We start from the raw sequence: 8,428 nt of genomic DNA on the forward strand, positions 1-8,428 counted from the left end.
CTACCTGGAAAAAAAAAAAAAAATCAAGCTGTTATCTAAATAGATTCTTCAGGGTGAAGGCAGAAAATATTTTCTACCAATTTTATCAAAGTGGTGTATTAGTTCCTTTTTTTGATTAGGAAGTGAAAGGGAATAATATGAACCCAAGACAACTGCTAAACTTCGATCTTACAAGTTATTAAAAACAGCAAAGGTCAAACTGCAAAGTGTTAGAAGGTGCTGTGAAGATAAAAGGACTGAATGAAGTTGGACACTAAAGAAAAGTATGTGTCCTTCACCTGGAAAAGTCATAATCCTCCCCCACTTCCTCCTCCAGCCTGCAAACCAAGGCGGAGTCTAAAGGAGCAGCCTTCCTCTTCACACCAAATAATTAAAATTCCAAACACTCAGATTATTAACCCTATTCCAACAAACAAGCCCAATAAATTGTAAATTTGTGTTGTAGCTACTGACAAAGGATTTTTAAATATGTCACTATGCCTCTTTGAATTTAATACTTACATAACTGATGAAAAAAAATGGCAATTTGGGGTGGAAGGGGTTTGACTTCACTAAAACGCCAGGATTAAAAACACACACACTACTAGAGTCTTTGGGATACTGAACAAAAACAGTATCTAAAATAAACATGACTTCTCAGAAAAAGTCATCTACCATTAAGGACACACCTTAAAAGTTCTTAGCACACATTAACTAAGCAAGCACAAACTAGTGGTTTGACTGCTGTATTTTTCAGACAAAAAGCAATTAGATTATTACTCTGCACTTGTCACTGCAGACAGTGAAGGCTTTTTAGAAACTCTGGATTATTCCTTCTCCAAGTATTATAAAATTTAGCATTTTAGGTCTTATTTGGTATCAAGCAAGGCATCCATCCGTGGGGGAGGGGGGACAGTACAGTAAAAGAACATTTTTAAATGTACTTAACACATACAAAAGAGAAGGTGCAAGGCCTCCCAAGACCCCTACCTAGTCGCCAGGCCTGGCCGGCAGCTGTTGTTACCCTGCCTTTTCTTTTGTTGAGCTTAATCTCATGTCAACTCATTCAACCAACTCAAAAGCGATGAAGACATAATTGAATCAACCTGAACTAAATCAGACCTAGGCTTCTTAAAACATACAGCTTAATGGTTCCAAACGATCTAGAAAGCTAGGAAACCAGCTAGTATGTAGCATGTAGTGGTCTGTAATACTACACGACCCCAAACTGGCCAAAGGACCACTGCAAAAGCCCTGCACTTAATACACGTTTAGGAATGTTCATGTCAATGCTTCAAGCCCTATAGGCTGATTCAGAAAGATAAATTGAGGCTCAAGGAATTTCAAAGAGTACACACCAAAGCCTTAAACTCAAAAGTGACTATTCTTTTCTTGGGGGGGGGGAGGGGGGAAGAGAGAGAGAAAATAGTTTCTACTACTCCAAGTGTAAGCAGGCCACTGGGGTCCCAGAAGTGGCCACTGGTGGCTCTTTCCTGTTCCTGTAACTAAACCTTTAGGAAAAGTCCCCGCCTGCCCACCCCACCCCACCCCCATCCCACCCGCCCAAGAATGCGGCTTCCCGTCCTCGGTGGCCCTTCCCCAATCCCAAAAAATGTGGGTTCCAACCCAGGACCTTAACGTCTGTCCCGATCCTGGGCGCAGGTACCGGCCTGCGCACCCCCACAGGCCAGGTCTTGCCCCCACCGGAGCAGGACCGCCCAGGCCGCCCCAAATCCGGCCTCCAGGGGCCCCCAGCAGCGCCCTCCTCTCCCCTCCCCATCCCGTGCCGCTCGCATTTTGGGGCCAAAGCAAGAGAGAAGAGGGCTCTACATCTGAAACTGCGCGGTTTCGCCACTCAGCGCCTCCTGGCAGAAACTTCCCTTTTAAAAAAAAAAAAGAAAGAAAGAAACACTTATAGGAGAACATTTCAATCCTTCCTGCCCTTTAGTTACTAGTTCAGCTTCCAGCTGGCTTTGGAACTCCAACTAGAAGTGAGAGTTATAAAGATATTCTTTAAGCGTTTAAGGGCTATTTAAAAAGTTCCAAAAAATCTTTAAAATTAAAGGGAAAAGAAAAACACCTTATCACACACATCCAGGAAACGCAGCCCGTGCACCGCCTGCTCAGGGATGGGCAGGAGACCGGGACTCCCGGGGACGGCTTTGGCGGCGCTGGGGGGCTTGCTGGAGTGCGCGTCGGGGTCCGCGGCGACGCCAAGCCCCTCCCTCGGCCCCTATAGACGCGCCCTCCGCCCGGCCCGTATGGACGGTCCCGGCCATTGTTTGCGGGGGACGCCTGTTAGGACGCATTGTTTTGGCTGTTCCCAAGTTGCCCCGGCCCCTCCCGGGCCATCGCGGGGGACCCCGCGCCGGCCCCCTCCCCTCCGCCCGCCCCCCACGGCCCGGCCGGCAAACCCGGAGAGCCACCCGGCGGAGCCACCCAACTTTTCCGGAACAGCCCCCCACCCACCCACGCACGCACGCAGCCCCCTGCTCCCTCCGGCCGGCCCCTAGGTCCCGGCCGGAGAAGGGGGACTCCCCCGCCCCCAAGCCATCCTGACTATCCCCAAGAGTGAGTGTGATGGTAAAACACTGTACACACCGGGGGCTCGCCCGGCACCTCCTCGCTGCTGGAATCGCTCCGAAGCCGGGTGGGGAGGGGGCGCCCTAGAGGAGCGGAACAGAGAGCAGGAGCGGGGGCCGGGCGGGGCGGGGGTCATCCGGGGAGGGGGGCCAGCTAACGAGCACGGGAGACTCGAGGGCGGCTCGGGGGGACTCCGGAGGGCGAGGTGAGGCGCCCCTGGGCCCGGCGCGGGCGGGGGGCGCGCCCCCTTTACCTGCGGCTCCGGCTCCTCGGCCATTTCCTCGCTCGGCGGCGGCCGGGACTGAACTGACACCACACGAGCGAGCCGAGGTTTGAATGAGGAGGGAGCAGGCGAGGAGGGGAGGGGGCGGGGAAGGCAGGAGGGAGGGGAGGCGACAGGGAGTTTCTCTCGGCCTTTTGTGCGGACACCTCCCGGCTTCCGCGCCCGTACCGGCCCCCCAAAAGAGACGGGGGACCACTGGGCGCGAGGCGAAGCCATCTCCCAGGGCGCCTCGGGACCCCGCGCCTTGAAGACCCCCCAAAGGGAGCGCCCCCCCGCCCCCACCCCACCCCCACCCGGGGGATTTGGGGGCCGGGCTCACCTCGGGCGCGGGGCTAAGGTGAGCGGGGCGGGGGGTGCGCACGGGGGGCAAAGGCGCGGGCGCCCCCTACTCGTCCGCGCGGGGACAGTGCAGGCGCGGGGGGTCCCTAGAGCCGCCGGGGCGCGGCGCGTCCGGCGCTGGGGGACTGTTGGGTCAGAAAGTGCTCAGGGAGCAGCTGTTGCGCCCTCCCTCGGCCCCGCCGCTCGGAAACGCCCCGCCTCCTGCCTTCACCGGCCGCGCGGCCCCGCCCCAGGCCCCGCCCCCAGGCCACGTGGTCCGCGCAGGCGCGCCCCTGCCCCGCCCACCGCCGCGGACTCCGCCTCCGGGACGCGAGCGAGCGGACGAGCGCGCGCCCTTCCCGTTCTCGCCTGCGATTCCCGCGCACGCGCGCGCCTTTCACCGCCCCCACACCCCCCGCCTCCCGCCATCCGGCTAAACGTGGCCCGCGCGCGCTCCGGCGGTTCCAGTGACAGGTACGCGGAGAGGGCGGGAGAGGGGGGGGTGGGCCACGGGGGCAGCGCGCAGGCGCAGATGCACGCCTCGGCCTCGCCGCCTCCCCCTCCCTTGCAAGGTGTGCCCAGGCGAGGGAGGGGCCGGTAGCCGAACTGCCGGGTCATCCCGAATTACTAGCAAAAAGCCTCTACACCCATTTGAGTAGGTTAGGAGGCAGCCCTGCACAAACAGTTTTTCAAGATTTTCGTCAACTGTGAGCAAGGTCGAGGAGATGACATGATTAAAATGGTTTAATTGGTATCTTCATAAAGCTATCCTGTAATTGTTGTTTTTCTAAAAGGGCCCGATTTGCGCCTATATTATAACTTGAGATTTCTAAACGTGGCCTAGGTTCCAAGAATCCACTTGGCTTTGATAGAAATCCACGTGGATGAAACCAAGCTAAAAACTGGGGGGTGGGGGGGCACCAAACTGGCCTTGCCCCCTCCCCTTCCCACAACCAACGTATTTGGAGCCTTTCCCACTCTTGCTTGCTCACAAAAAGAAAGAGGTGGGGTTGATACCGAAGGCCTGTGTTCCCTCATTTTAGGTACGCCCCAGGAGGGACCATAGTAGCAACAATCACAACCACCAAGTTTTCTGCCCCAAAATGCAAACGAATGCAAATGTAAACAGAGCTACGCAACTCACCACAAACAAAACAGCCAAGTGGATTTTTTTAATGGGATATGGGTGTATCCAAAATGGAAAAACTTAAAACATATCAAGAAAGCCACTTAAAGTATGTATTTAATAAAGGGGGGGCTATATAAAATGCTCTGCTGGTGAACAGTGCAGTTCTTAATAGAAAATGGAATTTGAGAGACAGCTTCTTAGCAGAGGGGAAGAATTTGCCAAGTGTGATGTTTTGCTGTCATTTTATATATAACTACTAACCCCACATATGGTCCGGTTAGTCTTTTTCAAAAAGGAAGTGAACCAATTACTTACAATTAATTAGCAATGCCAGAAGTAAATTCTTTGGCCAGAACTCTTTTTTGTTTTTTTCACTCAAATACACTGATGTTGATCATTTCTATTTCTAGTATTAGCGTTCCTTTTCTCAGGGAAGATAATATCAAGTCTTTAAAATATTTTTTAAACCCTTATAAATAGTCACATCCTAAAACGCAATCTAAAGACACTCTTCATAAATAAGAAACTTGATTTAACTTTTATCAAAACAAACGACTTGGAGCATTGCTCCGAAACAAACTCTGAGCGAGTGGAACCAGGCTGAGTCGCAACATTAAGTGTAGCCTTGCTCTACATGTTAATGGATAACCTTTGAACTCTGAAACCTTGAATGTTGTAAACACAATAGCACTGATAGTTAAAAATTCTAGTGTCAAAATTGGGCAAAAAGAAAAGTCCAAACTTTTCAGTAGAGATAGGGAAACAATCAAATGTTTTGACAAATAATTGTTTCACTAAGAACAATGAGGCTTCTGGCTCTCAGACCTTGTTGCTACTGAATTATTTTCTGAGCAAAAATGGTTGTGCTTTTCTCTCTGCTCTTACAAGGCTACCACTTTGTTAGCATAATAGCATCCTATGGTTAGTTACTGTTTCTCTCTCTTCCCCCCACCATGTCCCCCAAAACCTTATTATGTTGTAGCTTTTAAAACTGAAAGATAATTGTATTAACTGATCTATCTGCTGAGAGTTTTATATGTGATCCTTATGTTTGAGCAAAGAATTACAAAGAACCTTATTCCTGGAGACGTGCCAATAAAACTGGGAAATCGTTGCAAAAATTCTGCCAGTGACTGAGTGCTGGGTTGCAAACACATACTATGTTTTTAAATGGACATACAGTGATCTGAATTTGCTGCAAAGGGCATCCCTGAGACACACACTCTCCCCTTAGAATGTGAAGACTCACACTTAAGATTTATTCGGGAAGCATGCACAGTTAAAACAATTAATAAAAAATGGAAACTCCAAAAGTAAAGGAGAACACTAGGAACATGTAGTTTTGTAGTAAAAGCTCAGAACTCATTATTATTCTATGAAATGAAAATTGAAAACAAAGCAGTGCAGTCGACATATACTTAGCTCCACCCACGAATAATCCTGTTTTGCCATCACCCCCCAGCTAGACTATCTCCAAAGGAGTCAGGTGCTGCAGAGACGCGGGCAACAAACAAAGAATAGAACCAGAACCGTCCCTTCAAATGGAAGCTGATGCTCTGCTCTGCACATGTTACTCGGAGAAAGGGCAGAAAAAGCCCCACTTCACCTCTCCTTAATGCGACAAACATCTGCTACACCTCGTTTTTCACAATTATCCAAACAGACCAGCCCTCCTTAAGATATATTTCCCAGTGTACGCTTAGAAAATCGCACCATTATCTCTGATTTAATCCTCGTGATACGAGACCCCTTCGTTTGCTAACTTCTGGTTTTCTCTCCAGATGCTGCCCAACGCAGCCTTCTCAGATCTAATAACAAAACAAAAAAAAACCTTCTAATTTGCTACACTTAACATTTATTGGAATCATCTTTGGAGACCTAGCCTTAATTAGAAGGACAATGCGATATGATCTTCCTGTTTCACAAGTATTTATTTTACTGGGGAACTATTACAGAAAAACAATTTGGAAACTGCACGTAAATCCCTGGAGCTGAAATGGAGCCAACATAGATACTCGACTTAAAAAGAATTCAGTGTTCAGAGCAGGAAAACTCGAAAAACTGCAGTGAGGAGTCAGCAGGAAAAGAAAATGAGAAAGTTAGGCAAACCTGCCAGCCCTTGCTAACTACAAAGGACATTTGAGAAGGAAACCGGGACAGCCCTTTTAACACGACCGAATGCACTAAATTAAGTAGGGGTCACCAACAACTCCAGGGAACGCTACACTCCTCTCCTTTCTATTAAGTTTCTTGATCCCACTCGAGTCATCTCGAAATTTTAAGCCCTCTGTAAAACATCATCACGCTGTATGATAAAAATAAATTGCAGAAGTCACCTTTCAGAAGTGGAGGCAGGGTCTGGAGCCTGGAGACTCTCCCTCGGAGTTTGCCAGTCCACCTGGCTCAGAACAATACTGTAAGAGATGAGATTGCTGGTTTTTACAAGCAAACTGAAAAGGGAGGGGCCAAGTATAAGGCTCAATTTAATCGAGGTTTAGATACAATCACGACTTGATTAAATTAATCGACCTTGATAATGTGCAAAGAGTGTAGTTTATTTTTAACTGTATACGTCCTATCGGCAAGTTTGACGGGCGTCCTCCCCCCATCTGCAAGCACAACTTTTGTCTTCCACCAACATTCTGGCTGGTTTTCCAAGGTTGACTTCACTTGCGTTGCAAATGTAAAGTTTCTTTAAAAATCACATGTGTCACATAACTTTCCGAGCACCTCTGGAAAGCTTTTTGCACTCATCTGATATTCCAGATGGGGAGCTTTGGGAGAAGGGGAGGTGGCGGAAGGGGAAGGTAACTAACGTTTATTGAAATCTGACTCCTGTTCTCATCTCAATAAATGGATCCATCTACCATCCGCCCACTAACTCAAGCCAAAACCCAGAAGTCAAACTATATTTCATCTCCACCCCCCCACCTGCACCTTTAATCCATCAAGTCCTATAATTTCTAGCTTAATATATCTCAACTTTGTCCACTTACCTCCATCTCTAACACAGCATCATGACCTCTCACTCTCCCCTCCAAATAAATGGAGTGTGTAAGTTTTCTCCCAGCTTCTTCCTTTCTAGGTTTGCCTTAATACAAGCTCCTGGTACAAGCTCCACCCGACGTCCAGGAGATCTTTTTACAGAGTAAATCAGATCCTGTCGCCGCCCAGCTTAATGGCTTCCTATGGCCCCAGGGGAAAAAAAGAACAAACTCCAGAGCTTGCCTTCCTAGCTCTGTAGAGCTGGCCCCTGCCTAACTCTGCTGCCTCAAGTTTTGGCAAGCCCTTCCCCGGGATTCTAAGCTTCAGCCATGAGGCCTTCCCTCTGACCTAGAGCCTTCAGACCTGTGGCTCCCTCTGCCTGGCTCCCCCTTCCCATTCTTTCAAGATGTCAGCTTCTGTTCCTCCTGAAATTCATTTAAACTCTGTGCCTCTAAGGGGAGAGAGGGCGGGTGCCCTCTGAAAATGTGCTGTCATGTCTTCTCTCCAATTGCCTTGGCCCAAGTACTCCATCTAGTTCCACCTTCTGAGAGGGGCATTAGCCTTAGAATATTATTTGATCTCTCTGGGTTTCAGTTTTCTCATCCACAAAATGGGGTGATGATGATGATGAAGAGGAGGAAGAGGAAGACCTTAAAAGCTCTCATCACAAGGAAAAAAATCATAGCTATACAGGGTGATGGATGTCAACTAAACTTCTCATAATCATTTTGCAATATAAACATAGATCAAATCATTATGTCGTACACCTTACGCTTATGCGATGTAATGTGTCCACTATATCTCAATAAAACTGGAAAAAGAAGTATCTATAATTACTATTTATGTAAATAATATTTTTTCTGTAAAGACTCTGGAGAATTAAATGAGACACACTGCGGAGCTGTAAACCCAGAGTTTTGCAGGCGGGCGAGGTGAGGCCTGGCACAGTCCTAGGCATAGGAGACAGACCTCGCAGTAAGCAAAACAAATGAAGTCTTTGCCCCTTTAGAGGAAGACAGACAGCACACAGATAGTGTATCTGCAACATAAGGGTCCCTGGAGAGGGGAGGAGGCATGCGGTTGTAGATCAGGTCTCCCTAAGGAGCAGAGACGCCCAGGACGTTAGGTGGCAAAGCATGCTAATACGGCGG

The 8,428-nt window shown here is 48.8% G+C and overlaps 1 long non-coding RNA gene across 1 annotated transcript; it reads left to right on the forward strand.

The window, feature by feature from the left end:
• Nucleotides 1-3,464: 3,464 nt before the first annotated feature.
• Nucleotides 3,465-8,097, forward strand: LOC121104623. Its single transcript, XR_005836980.1, has 2 exons — nt 3,465-3,637; nt 5,755-8,097. It is a non-coding gene; the product is annotated as an uncharacterized LOC121104623 (long non-coding RNA).
• Nucleotides 8,098-8,428: the final 331 nt, after the last annotated feature.

This window comes from Ursus maritimus, unplaced genomic scaffold (genome assembly GCF_017311325.1).
Source record: "Ursus maritimus isolate PB19 unplaced genomic scaffold, ASM1731132v1 scaffold_22, whole genome shotgun sequence".
In the NCBI taxonomy this organism is placed as follows: domain Eukaryota; kingdom Metazoa; phylum Chordata; class Mammalia; order Carnivora; family Ursidae; genus Ursus; species Ursus maritimus.